This window comes from Peromyscus leucopus, unplaced genomic scaffold, assembly GCF_004664715.2.
Source record: "Peromyscus leucopus breed LL Stock unplaced genomic scaffold, UCI_PerLeu_2.1 scaffold_839, whole genome shotgun sequence".
NCBI lineage: Eukaryota > Metazoa > Chordata > Mammalia > Rodentia > Cricetidae > Peromyscus > Peromyscus leucopus.
Genome location: NW_023505771.1, coordinates 46,359 through 60,000, shown reverse-complemented (window position 1 = coordinate 60,000; position 13,642 = coordinate 46,359). Strand labels below are relative to the sequence as shown.

The window sequence follows — 13,642 nt, the reverse complement described above, 5'->3', positions numbered from 1 at the left end:
AGCACTCAGGATGTCTACAGAGCTAGTTTCTAGGACAGCCAGGGCTACACAAAGAAACCCTGTTTTGATACCCCCTCCAAAAAAAAAAAAAAAAAAAAAGAATGTTGAGCACGGCTGCATGCACTGTAATCTCAGTGCTGGGGAGGAGACAGGGAATCCCTGAGGTTTTGCTGGATCCGAGAGCTCCAAGCTCAGGGAAAGACCCTGTCTCAAAAAAACAGGTAGCTCATGATGCTGGCACCACATAAGCATTCTGCTACTGGGCTATCCCAGACCAGCACTCTGCTACTGGGCTATCCCAGACCACCCAGATAGGTTTTGATTTGAAAATACAGATTTCAGCCAGGCAGAGTCACCGTGTGAATGTCTTTAATCCCACTTTGGGAGAGCAGAAGGTAGATCTGAGTTCGAGGCCAGCCTGGTTGACAGAGTGAGTTCCAGGACAGCCAGGGCTACACAGAGAAGGAAAAAAAAAAAAAAAAAAAAAAAAAACCGGAAATAAAATACAGATTTCAGGCTTAAAAGGAGTACCCCTGGAGTGGTTTTCTAGACTAAGAATATTATTCTACGTTCATTTTTCAGTTTGATTAACACTCATCTCTAGTGTTTTACACGCCCTCAGCCTTACATTCTTCTTTGCTTGCAGATTCTACAAGCCCTCCATGGCTTTTCCACAGGGCTTTTCCTCAGTGATGAGAAGTTTGTGAAGGGCAGTGAGATGACTGACTCAGGGACAGTTACTCTGTCTCACAGGTCATCTGACCTGACAGGAAACATGAGCACACCTGTGGGCTGACAGCGCAGAAGGACGAGCCGGGCTGGCCCACGCCTGCAGTTCCAGCACTCGGAGACAGGGGTGGCTCTCTGATTTCGAGGCCGGCTCTGGACTGCATAGTGAGACTACTATTGCTTAAAGGGAGGCGCTTCTGTGGACCAGAAACCATTTTTCAAAACCATTTCTCAAATTACTTTTGTGACCCTTCCCATGATGGACATGCCTGGCATGCTGCAGAAAAATGGCCGTCCATGGCACCCTGACTCTCACTACTGGCTCAAGTGACAGATCTTGGCAAATAGCAGTTGTCACAAGTCACCAAAGCCTGCTGTCCCCAACCAGTTCTACCTGTCATTACCTCATGGCTTTTCTTTCTTTTTGAGGCTCACTCTGTGCCCAGGCTGGCTTTCGAACTCACAGAGATCCTCCTGCCTCTGCCTCCCAGTGCTGGGATTAAAGGCGTGGGCAAGCCTTGTTTCACGGTTTTGAATTGGATCACTTGCCTTGAGATGAGCTCATCATGGTTGGCCAGATGGGCTCTTGCAGTGGATACAGCTGTACGTCCTGTGACAGTGTGGCAGGTAAAGCTTGGAAAGTCTTGTGACTTGGTCATCTTCACCATGTCTGCTGGCGCGCTCGTCCCTCAGCTCCGGGCCAGCACTGGAGGAACTACGGCTCTGTCGGACTCTCTGACAGAACAAACACTGGAAAATACACGCAAGAGCCGTCGCTGGTGTGGAGGGCGTGTGGTAGTGTCCACACCACTGGGGCAAGAGAAAAACAGTGTGACCTGCAAACAAATCAGACAGGCTCTGGTTTGTTTAACAGCAGCGGACGCGTGAGGTGGTGTGTTAAGGGCTCAGATGGTTTGAACAGGGAGCAGGCCCAAAGCTAAGGCTCTGTCCCTTTCTTTCCACCCTATTCTGTAGTGCTGGGTTCAGAGCTAGGGTCTTGTGCAGGGAAAGCACAGGCTGGCCGCTGAGCTGCAGCCTCCGCCAAGATCATTTTCCTCAGGCAGGGTCTCACTCTGGTCCCAGGCTGGTCTGAATCCTCCTGCCTGTCTCCCTCTAACAGCAAAGTCTTTTTTGTTTTGTTTTTTTTCCGAGACAGGGTTTCTCTGTGTAGCTTTGGAGCCTGTCCTGGAACTCACTCTGTAGACCAGGCTAGCCTCGAACTCACAGAGATCCACCTGCCTCTGCCTCCGGAGTGCTGGGATTAAAGGCATGCGCCACCACCGCCCGGTTGAGAGCCAAGTCTTTACATGTACATCTAATGTTGTAAGCACACTATCTCAGAAAGGCAAGCATGTTTGTACCTTTGCACAAGCTGGGCTGTGGGCTGCAACGTGCCAAGTAATCTGATTTTATTGATAATATGGTCATTGCCAATTAAACATTTTTTTTTATTCCAATCTTGGTGTATGTGCAGTGTATGCATGTGCATATGTTTGTGTATGTAGGTACATGTGCTGAGGATCAATATTTGATGTCCTCAACCATTCTCCATCTCCAACTTTTTTTTGAAAAAAGTATCACTATTTGTGTGCATAAGTGTGCGTAAGTGCGTGCATGTGTGTACTGAGGTCAGACCCTCTCCTTCCACAACTCAGGTTGTCCCGACTGTGTGGCAGGTGCTTTCATTTCCAGCCCACCTTGGGGACTTGGGTTGACTGGCCCGGCCGCCCTGGGGATCCTTTCTCTGCTTCTCCAGGACAGGCACCTGCTGCCACACGCAGCTTTTTACCTGAGTTCTAGGGGTCTGAACCCAGGCCTCACGCCTGTGCAGCGAGCTTCTCACAGTCCAGCCACCTCCCCAGCGCCTCTTGTTCTGACCCTGTGTGCGCTCAGGCTTGCACAGCAGGCCATCTTCCCGCGGCGGCTCTGTCATCTTATTTGCTAACGTTAGCTCACGGAGTACACGTTGTATTTCCATACTATTTTAAAACTTTGTAAATGTACAGGTCTCAGAATGGCTCAGAGGGACTGAATTACACAATTCGGAGGCAGAAAGAAAAGGTCTGGCCCGGTGTGGTGGTACACACCTGTAGTCCCAGCACTCGGAGGCAGAAGTAGGCGGAGGATCTCTGAGAGTTTTGATGGCCAGCCTGGTCTACAGATCGAGGTCCAGGCCAGCCAAGGCTACTTAGTGAGACCCTGTTTTGAAAATCAAACAAACAAACAAAAAGTCTTTAGGACCAGATCAGCCTTATAACCGTGAGTGTAGATCTGTCTAGGTGCGAGGCTGTTACAGGCAGGTCTGGGTTACAGGCTGTGCCAGTCACCACAGGTGGGAGCCGGAGGTGTGGGGTCCTTGAGGTGTGTGCCAAGTGACCAAAGGAGTCCATGTGCCTGCCACACCTCTGTCTCCAGGGCTCCTTCTTCATGGGTCACAAGCGGGGTTCCACTTGGTGTGACTGGGGATTTGTTGTGCAGAGCTGGCAGACGCACCGTGCCCAGGCACAGTGCTGAGGCAGACTCGGCAGTGGGCCGGGAGGAGCTAAGGTCCAGTCCGCTGAGCAGACCTGGACGCACACAGCACAGGAGCCTAGAGCTGCCCAGCCACTCTCCCTGTCCAGTCAGTCATGCACGCATGTTTAGTTACAAGTGCCGAGCGAGCTCCTTTTTTCTTCCTTATCTTTGACTTTGATTGAAACAAAAATAGACCTAAAATTGAAGATTCCAGAGCCGTCTGTTCTTGCCTGGTTTGCACTGCTTCCTCTGACGCGGCCTCGTCCCCTCGCTCCCTCAGTCTGTCACCTTGAGGGGTACCCACCGGACCCTGCTATGGAGTGCTGAGGTGCCACCAATGTCCTTTAGTTACTATGACGACTTTGTGTCCCAAGTAGCTTGCATCCAGGACCAGCGCGCCCTTTCCTGGGTTTCATGAACTTACCCATTTTGATAGCAACTAGCAGGTGCCCAGCAGACACAAGAGGCTTATTTTACATGCAAATAATTAAGAAAATGGAGAAAAAAAACATTTGAATCAAAGACATTGTTTGATTCTGGGACTCATGGTGACACACCCCAGACCCGACACAGTTTATGACACAGCAGTGCAACAATCGCGAGTGACAGCCTGACACTGACTAACCTCCACATGTCACTTGCCAGTTCAGAAAAATAACTCCCTCACGCTAGTCACAGGTTGTCTTGCTTCTCCATGGCACCAGGGACGGGAGTTGGGGCCTTGCATGCACATGCTAGGCCAGTGAGCTCCACTGAGCTGGCCTGTAACCCCCCACCCTCACCCCCGCCTTCTGTAGTTTCGGTGTGTGTGTGATGTGCACATGTGTGTTTGTGTGTGTATGTGGAGCGCAGAGGTCAACCTTGGGTGTCATTATTCAGGAGTCATCCAACTGTTTTTGTTTTGTCTCAGGTTTTTTTTATTTTATGTGCATGTATGTTGGTGGTGCTGCCAGAAGAGGGTGTTGGGTCCTTTGGAACTGAAGTTACAGATGGCTGTGATCTGCCGATACTGGTGTTAGGAATCGAGCTCAGGCACACCCCTCCCATTCTTATTTCAGTGGTTGTTTTTATGTGTGTTGTATGTGTTATGAGTGTAGGCATGCACAAGATCACGACACACACACGATGTCAGGGGCAGCGTCTAGGAGCTGCTTCTCTCCTTCCTTTCCATCGTGCTCATGGGGGCTCCTCTTCGGCCACTCTGCATATTTCTACACGAGCTGACACCCATCAACCTCACCGCAGCAGCGCCAACAGTTCAACAGCGTGTGAACACGCTGCCTTTCTGTGTCCCAGAGTCTGCGGTTTGAGTCTTGGATAGTCTTAAAAACCCAGAGCAGGATGGTTTTTTACAACAGGCATTAGGTTCTTTACTTGCTCTGGGAAGGGGTTTCTTCCATGATGGCAAGGAAAGGACTGAATGGAATTTGTCATGGGGGCCTGCATGAGGCCCTCGGAGTTTCCCAATGGCAAAGGCAAAGGATTACCTTGTCTGTCCCTTGTTGATGATCTACACTCATGTTTGCCTTTACCCACACCTTCTGCATAATCCAGAAGGGAGGGGCATTCTGTTGCCATTGTTTCCTTGAAAAAACACTGTTTCTAGGAACGCCCTGTGTTTTACAATCCCTTTTTTGGTGACATTGTTTACCACAATCAAAACACCTGACACTACTATTTTTCTTCAAACTTTCTGGGAATCACCTCTCCTATCCAAGCATTCATCATGGCCATGAGATTCAATATTCATTGTAATCTCAATCCATTCCTCCAAGGGTGCTGATCTTACTTTTGCATTGTGCATTAGCATTTTCAAAAAGCCAGAGATTCTATTATTATCTGTCTAGCTTCTGAATTTGGTATCATTCTATTTACTGCTGAAGACAGCCTTTGTAAGAAATCCATGAAGGTTTTCTTTTGGGTCCTGCATAACTTTAGTAATGACTCAATTTTCTTTCCTACTTCTTCAATTCTGTCCTGAGCATTTCAAAGCTGCCATTTCGGCATTAAGCCAGGGTGTGGTCATCATATAGAGACTGCCTTTCTACATTAGTCATATTGCCCTTCTCTAAGAATTTTGATCTTGGATATTTTCAATGCCTCCAGCCCTACTTTTGTCATTCCCGTGGTCTTAGCCTCATCTTTCACCAGGTCCTCCATTGTAAACTGTGGACCAGCTTCTAGAACAGCTGTAACCAAATCTTTTCCAGTCTTGAGGAAAAATGAGTTTTAACATCTGCTTCACAAATGGGGAATGCATACCATATGAGACTATGGCTTCGTTTTAAAATCTCCTCAAATCTAACATTTGCACAGGAGTCCAGTTCAGCTTGCACACAGTCTTGAGCATTTGGCAGTTCCTGTAAAGGTTTACTGGATAGATTAAGGTTGACTGAAAGCCTTTGCTGTTTTCTCTGTAACCGTATAATGTAATGCTGAGACTGGTTCACTGTTGGGTGCCAGATGTTATTTTCAATATTAAGATGGTCTTATAATAAAAAACCCAGAGCCTGATATTGGGGTAAAGGCTGAAAGATCAGAGAAGCAGAGCAAACCACAGCCACCACCTATTACCTCACCAACTCCATGAGTCCGCTGACTGAAATCCTGAGTCCTCACCCAAAAGGGTCTCAGCTGAAATTTCTTTAGTTCCTGTTTCCTCACACCTTATATACCTTTCTCCGCCCAGTCATGTCATTTCCTGGGATTAAAGGCATGTGTGCTTCCTAGTATTAGGATTACAGGCATGTGCCACCACCATGCCTGGCTCTGTTTACAGTGTGGTCTTGAACTCATAGAGATCCAGATGGATCTCTGCCTCCCAAGTGGTAGGATCAAGGGTGTATGCCACCACTGTCTGGCCTCTATGTCTAATCTGGTAGCTCACTGCAGCTTGGGGAAGTGGCTGGGTTCATAGGAAACCTTACTGTCCTCAGTGGTCTTTGGTTAACTGTTATTCTTATCCCGTGTCTTCATTTTTTTCAACTTGGCCTTAAAGCTGTTGATTTTCTTCTTCCATCTTTCTTCTATTAGTTGTTTGTGGTGATATTCTGTTTGTGCTCTAACAAATAAAGCTCACCTGAAGATCAGAGGGCAAAGCCAGCCACTAGTTAGCCATAGAGGCCAGGCAGTGGTGGCACACACACCTTTAGTCCCAGCACTAGGAGGTGGAGACAAGAAGTGACATGCTGGGCAGAGAAAGGAATATAAGGCGGGAGGAGACAGGGCCTCAGCTTTTTCGGCTGAGGAGTTTGGTGAGGTGAGAAGTGGCAAGTGGGCTGCTCCTTTGTCTCTGATCTTTCAGCATTTACCCTGATACCTGGCTTCGGATTTATTAAGACAGTTAGGATCGTGCTACACAGTTGCTGATGCTTTGCCCATGTACCTGCTCCATGACGGAGTGTGGGAGTGTGGGAGCGGACAGTGCATTGCCTCCTGGCAGAGAGATGCTTGGGGACAAGCTGTGCTTGCCCTGCCTGGTTAGCCAGAGCAAAGACCACAGACTGTAACTACAGACAACCACAGAGTTGCTACTGTGTTTACCGTGGAAGAAACAACTTAAAGGAAGTACTTCCTCTCAACTCACAGTTTCTGAGGGATTTCAGTTCTCTGTGACAGGGAAGGGCGTGATGGCAGACCAACTCCTGTCTCTGGGGGGTGGGAGTCTGTGGACCAAGAAGCAGAGAGAGCAAGCCAAAAACGAGAAGAGGACATCATCTTCGAAGGCCTACCCTAGTCACTCACCTCCTCTAGGCAGAGCCCACAACCTTCCAAAGAGCACTGTCAGCAGGTGATCAGGTGAACCTGGGGGGGACTGTTAGATGCAAACCAACATCCAAATGTTATTGTTGCTTTAAAATTAAACCCAGTGGTTCTGGAGCAGCTGGAGGTCTGAGCAGGTCCTCTCATGGTCTCCTGTTTCTGTCAGGTACATTATGGACATCTGCTCAGTATGATGCTGAACGCTGCATCTCATCCATGCATACAAGCTGTGAACTCCAGAAAACCGACTTACATAGCAGATGAATGAGTGTGTGTGTGTCATATGAACATATGTGTATACGTGTGCACATTCAGTAATGAGTTTCAAGTTCTCCAAAAGAAACATCTAGCTAGAGTGAAAACAAAATCTATCACCATCCGTTAGGCAGATGCTCAGTCAGGAAAGGCCTTTGCCCTTTGCTCTGAGGCACGAGGGCTTGAGTTCAGATCCACAGCACCCATGCACACGCCCAGGCATGATGGCACAGTTCAGTGGCAGACTGTTTCAAAACAATGAATGTAAAGCCAGGTATGGTGGCGCACACCTTCAATCCCAGCGCTCGGGAGGCAGAGGCAGGCAGAGCTCTGTGAGTTCGAGGCCAGCCTGGGCTACAGAGTGAGTTCCAGAGTAGCCAGGACTACACAGAAAAACCCTGTCTTGAAAAAAAAAAAAAAAACAAAAAAACAAAAAAAAGAAAGAAAAAAACAACAACTTCCCACCTATTTGGATCAACCCTCCTCTCTTGGAGAAGTACTAAAAATGCTAACCAAATAAAATAGTTTTTAAAAGGTTTCTTTGTTTTTTTTTTTTTTTTGTGGGAGGGAGGGTTGTGGAGTCCAGCCTTGAATGGCCGAGACATCTCTCCAGTTTTGTTTTTGTTTTTGTTTTTTGTTTTTCTTTTCGAGACAGCATTTCTCTGTGTAGTTTTGGTGCCTGTCCTGGATCTCACTCTGTAGACCAGGCTGGCCTCGAACTCACAGAGATCCTCCTGCCTCTGCCTCCTGAGTGCTGGGATTAAAATCGTGCGCTGCCACTGCCCAGCTTTTTCTTTTCTTTTCTTTTTTTTTTAATAAAGAGACAATGGTCTTTCTATTTAGTTCAAGTTGGTTTTTCAACACACCGTCTGTCCGTTCTCTTGTCTCAGCCATGCAAGTATCTGGGATTTCTGGTGTACCACTGCATCCAACTTGGGCCATTTCCTTAAAGCAACAACATGATGGTAAAATAACGACGAACAGCTGGACACCACTGAGGGTGGCGGTTGTTCTCGCCCTGAAAGCACTTCACGGAGCCCAGCACCCTGGGAGTCTCTGCAAGCTGAAGGCCGACTGCAGGCATCCTCATCACAGAGGCAGTCATCACCACAGCACAGCTCTCTTGTCAATTCACAGCCCCGATTCCACCAGTCAGAAGGTCTCCCAATAGATGTTTTTTTTTTTTTTTTTTTTTTTTTTTTTTTTTTTTGCTACAACAAGGCCCTAAGGCATCTGGCAGAGGCAGGTGAAAGCATGTATCTAGTTTGTATAACTGTATTTCAGTCCTGAGAAATCCCCACAGGAAAGAACAATATAACAATTTCCCAGAAGGCTCAGTGGGAAGAGGTATTTGCCACCAGGCATGGTGACCTGAGATAGATCACTGGGATCCTCGTGGTGGTAGGAGGGAGCCAGTTCTCGAAAGCAGCCTCTGACCTCCACTTGTACACTGTGGGCACACCCCAATTCCCAAGCAACCAAATAATAAATGTAATCTTAAAAATTAGAAAAGAGTACAGTAAAAACAAACAATCAAACACCGAAACAAACCAAGATAACCAGGTGTGCTGGGGTATGGCTTAGTGTGGTAGAACACCTGTCTAGTCTCCCAAGGCTCTCAGGAAAACAAAGCCTTAGTACCAGGGCCAGGTGGAGACAAGCAGAGACTCCATGGACGCGGACCGGTAAGGACTTCCTGCCCATTTACAGACACACATCATTGACAAGTGAGGGAGAATGACCTTGCAGATTTAGGAATTAATATAAATGGAACTAGAAATAAACACCATACAAAGGGATTAACAGGACTAAGATGAAGGGAGAGAGGAAGAGAGAATCCGAACTGAAGATGAGTCAGAGACATTAATGATGGAGTTTCCAAAATTGAAGAGACACTAGACTTAAGAAGTGTCTGGGCTAAATACCAAGCAGGAAAAAACAAAAATAAAATCATGACTAGACGTAGACCAAGAAAACTGAAGAACACCAAAGGAAGCAGAAAAAGGCCATAAACGTGTCTAGAAATGGGGGGTGGCAGGATTACCTGATCAGAACTGTTTCCACACTAAACAGTGAAACCCAGACAAGAACTCAAGGTATCAATAAGACTTTGGAGACAGCTGGGCATGGGTGACACACACCTTTAATCCCAGCGCTCATGAAGCAGAGGTAGGCGCAGGCAGATCTTTGAGTTCAAGGATAGCCTGGTCTACAGAGTGAGTTCCAGGACATCCAGGGCTATGCAGAGAAACACTGTCTCAAAAACAAAAACAAAAAACCCAAAAAACAAAAGACAAACCACGCCGTCGGTAGTGGTGCACGCCTTTAATCCCAGCACTTGGGAGGCAGAGCCAGGCGGATCTCTGAGTTCAAGGCCAGCCTGGGCTACCAAGTGAGTTCCAGGAAAGGCACAAAGCTACACAGGAAACCCTGTCTCGAAAAAAAACAAAAAAAAAAAAAAAAAAAAAAAAAAACAAAAGACAAACCACAAAAAACAAAAACCAAAACAACAAAGGTTTTACATCAGCTGTTATCCTAAGCTTTCTATGCTTAGGTTCTCTCAGCTTGGGTTCAGATGGACTCAAACCCCAGCATCACCCAGAACAGAACCAGCTCACTTTTATAAAGAATCAGGTAGAGGCTCACATCTGTAGTTGCAGCATTTCAAGAGCTGAAGCAGGAGGATTCTGAGTTCTGGGCCAGCCTGGGCTACCCAGCAAAACTTTGTCCTCCTTACCAGCCTCTAACAAAAAACGAAAGAATTGGCAAAGTGTCAGACAACTTACAGGTTCATTGTATTAAAATATTACTAAAAAGCAACTCCACAGACAGTCCAAACTTCACACTCAAGACTACAAGTAGGAAAGAAAATGGCTTATGTGGACAGTCAGAATGGGTAGAGTCCTGAAGTGAAAAACGTCCAAAGTCCTTGAGTGTTTCCACAAAGACAGTATTGTTTAATTACAGATGTATTTTCTGAGAAATGTGAGGTCGGAGGACAATTTCATTGTTGTACAAACATTGCTAGATGTCCTTGTGCACACTAGACTTAGAGGAGCCATCATATACGAGGCCCAGTAGTAGTCAAAATGTCATTATAAACCAGGCTTTGAACCTGAGGAAGTAAGGGTAACTCTGGTGGTACCTGAGAAAACTTCTATACGAATCCACTAAGAGAAACAGAGGAATCATAAAACATTGTTTAAAAGCACTCAAAGGAGGAGAGAAAAGAAACAAACAAACAACAAATAAACAAAAAAAATAGAGATCACAAAGGAAGATTAAAAACAAAATTATTCAATGTTTACATGAATCCTAAATGCACTAAAAGGTTTCAGATTATATCAGAAAACAAAATCCCAAGACACTGTTCACAAGAGATACACGTCCAATAAGGACAAAGAGAATGGAGACACCAAGGCTAGAGCCTTGCTAACAGCACATCTGTATTGTGTGAATAACTGAAAAGAAAATTAAACTGAAAGTTTATTTAAGAAGACACACTATACTGTGCTGTGGGACGTTCTGTACCTGTGTTACTCGGATTGGTTGATAAATAAAAAGCTGATTGGTCCGCAGCCAGGCAGAAGTATAGGCGGATAAACAGACAAGGAGAATTCTGGGAAGTGGAAGAGCTGAGTCAGGTGACGCCAGCAAGCCACCCAGGGAGCAACCTGTAATGGGACACAGGTAAAGCCACAGAACATGTGGCGATACATAGATTAATAGTTATGGGCTAATTTAAGATATGAGAGCTAGCTAGTAAAAGGCTTGAGTCATGGCCATGCAGTTATAATTAATATAAACTTCTGAATGATTATTTTATAAGCTGCTGTGGGGTCCGTGGTCTGGGCAGAACTGGAGAAAACTTCAACTATAATACAGGTAATAAAAGATGGCAGGGCTGGAGAGATGGGGCAGCAGTTAAAAGTGGTACGCCGGGCGGTGTGGCGCACGCCTTTAATCCCAGCACTCGGGAGGCAGAGGCAGGCGGATCTTTGTGAGTTCGAGGCCAGCCTGGCTACCAAGTGAGTTCCAGGAAAGGCGCAAAGCTACACAGAGAAACCCTGTCTCAAAAAATCAAAAAAAAAAAAAAAAGAGTGTATACTACTTATTCAGAGGACCTGGGTTCATTTCCCAGCATCTACGTGTGGTGGCTCAAAACTACCTGAATCTACAGCTGCAAGGGGAACTGAGTCCTCCGGCTTCTGTGGGCTCTTGCATTCATGTGCACATACACACTGACAGACAGACGGACAAGGTGGCCCAAGAGATTCACCTAGGAAAACTCAGCTTCTGCAGGGTTGATGGTAACAGGGCATAGCATGGATCCCTCTCTTCCTGACTCACACTTCCCCAGGTTGAGGGCCACAGTCCTCCAAACACCAGTGCACCAGCCAGGCTTTCACCAGCGTCATGCTTGAGTCAGCCTCTGCAGAGTCCAGGGAGGAGTCTCACCTATATAGATTCAAGGTGTCCTTAGTTTACTGTTTAGTTTGGGTCCATGTTATGAATTAAACATTTCAAGAACAGGGCTGCAGAGAAGCTACAATGATTAAGGACATTTGCTGCTCCTGCAGAGGACCTGGGTTCAGTTCCCAGCACCACATCAGGCAGCTCACAACTGCCTGTAAGTCCAGTTCCAGGGCATCTGATACCTGGCACTGCACATAAATAGTGTACATAAAGACAGGCATACACACATATAAATAAAAAGTCAAAAAAGTATTTTCCAAGCCAACAAGCATGCACTCACAACTTTAAGAGGCTGCAGATCCTTGAGCGGCTGAATCCCACCAGCACCCGAGAAGGGAGGACTTGGGTCTAGCGAGTGCCGTGCACACGGCCCCACAGGCCGTCCTGAGCAAGGTGAAGCTCTCGAACCCCAGCAAGAGCTCTGCTGTTCCCAACTCCACACTGCACTGTCAACTTAGTTCAAACATCCGGGACCTGCAGCCGAATTGCTGCCCAGATTAGACAGGCCCACGGCCACGTCTGTGAGAGATTGTCTTGACTGATGATGGAAGTGTGAGGGCCCAGCCCACTGTGGGCAGCACTGTCCCTAGGCAGGTGGGTCTGGGCTGTATAGGAGAGCTATTGAGACCTGGAGAGATGCCTCAGTAGTTAAGATCACTGCTGCCCTTGCAGAGGACCTGGGCTCATGGCAGCTCACAACTGTCTGCAACTTCAGCTCCAGGGAATCTGACACCCTCTTCTGGCCTCCACAGAACCTACACACAGGTGCATAAACAAATACGTAGGCAGAACACCCATACACATAAAACAGAAAGAAATAAAATAAATACAAGCTAGCTAGAGAGTGAGCAAGCTGGTAAGCAGCATTCTCCAGTAGTTCCTGCCTCGACTTCCTTCAATGATGGAGTATGACCTAAGTGTAAGATGAAATACACCCTCTCTGTGGTGTATCGCTTTTGGTCATAGTGTTTATCACAGCAAACAGAAAACAGATATGGCAAAAGCCTTCACCATGTGGCCCTGATCTCAAGGTGTCTTTACCTGAAGCGGTTGTGAAAGCTTGTGACGCACAAGCCTCAAGTGGACTGAGACTCCCACAGGGAAGCAGCCTGGACTGATGACACACGTGGACGCTTCTGGTCAGGAGACCCCCACACCAAACCCGCTGGTGTCTACCACTTCCAGACTGCAGGGGACTGACCTCTATATGGATGGACTTCCCCCCAAAGTTCCCCTTTTCCGTCCTGTAAAACCCCAAGACTCCCACACCACCTGTGCGCAGTCTCCACTTCCACAGCGAGACGGCAGCCCTTCAGTAGTTCCGGTTACAGGAACAGTTCTGCTTCTGCAGGTGCCCGTCTTTCTTTGCTTTCCACACCGCTTCCATCAATCCCGGTCTAACGGTCTGCCTGTGTGTCCTAGTCCCCAGAGCAGCTCCCCTGGGCTCGGTCTGTTCAGTGGATTGCCTTTTACTCCTTCAGGGGCAGCTGCCTCATACAAACTTCAGGTCATCTCAGCGGCTCTAATCTTGGACCAGCCACGGCCTGACAGCAGCCATCCCTGACATGGTGTCTGTGTGTCAACTTACTCGGCTTTAAATCAGACGCTACACAGTGGGGAAAACACTGCAAGATCTAACAAGCAATTCGGGAGCCCCTGTGAAGGAACTGGAAAGCAAACGCTAGCCAGTCTCCCAGGTGAGTTGTGACCAGCCCAGGAAGGACTCTGAGTCCTGAGTCCTGGCATCCACCTCCACAAAAGACACTGGGTTCTGTTGCTTTGTTTTGTTTTTTCCTCCTTTTCCCCTTCTCCTTAGCAAACCAGTATGCTGGGTTCCAGAAGTTTCTCACCTAAAATAAGCACATACAATTATTTTAAGAGTCTGTGGATCAGGCTCATGTCCATA

The 13,642-nt window shown here is 47.2% G+C and overlaps 1 pseudogene; it reads right to left on the bottom strand.

Moving 5' to 3' along the window:
* LOC114710529 overlaps nucleotides 1-1,536 on the bottom strand; it is a 6,190-nt pseudogene extending 4,654 nt beyond the window's left edge.
* Between the last annotated feature and the right edge of the window lie 12,106 nt (nucleotides 1,537-13,642).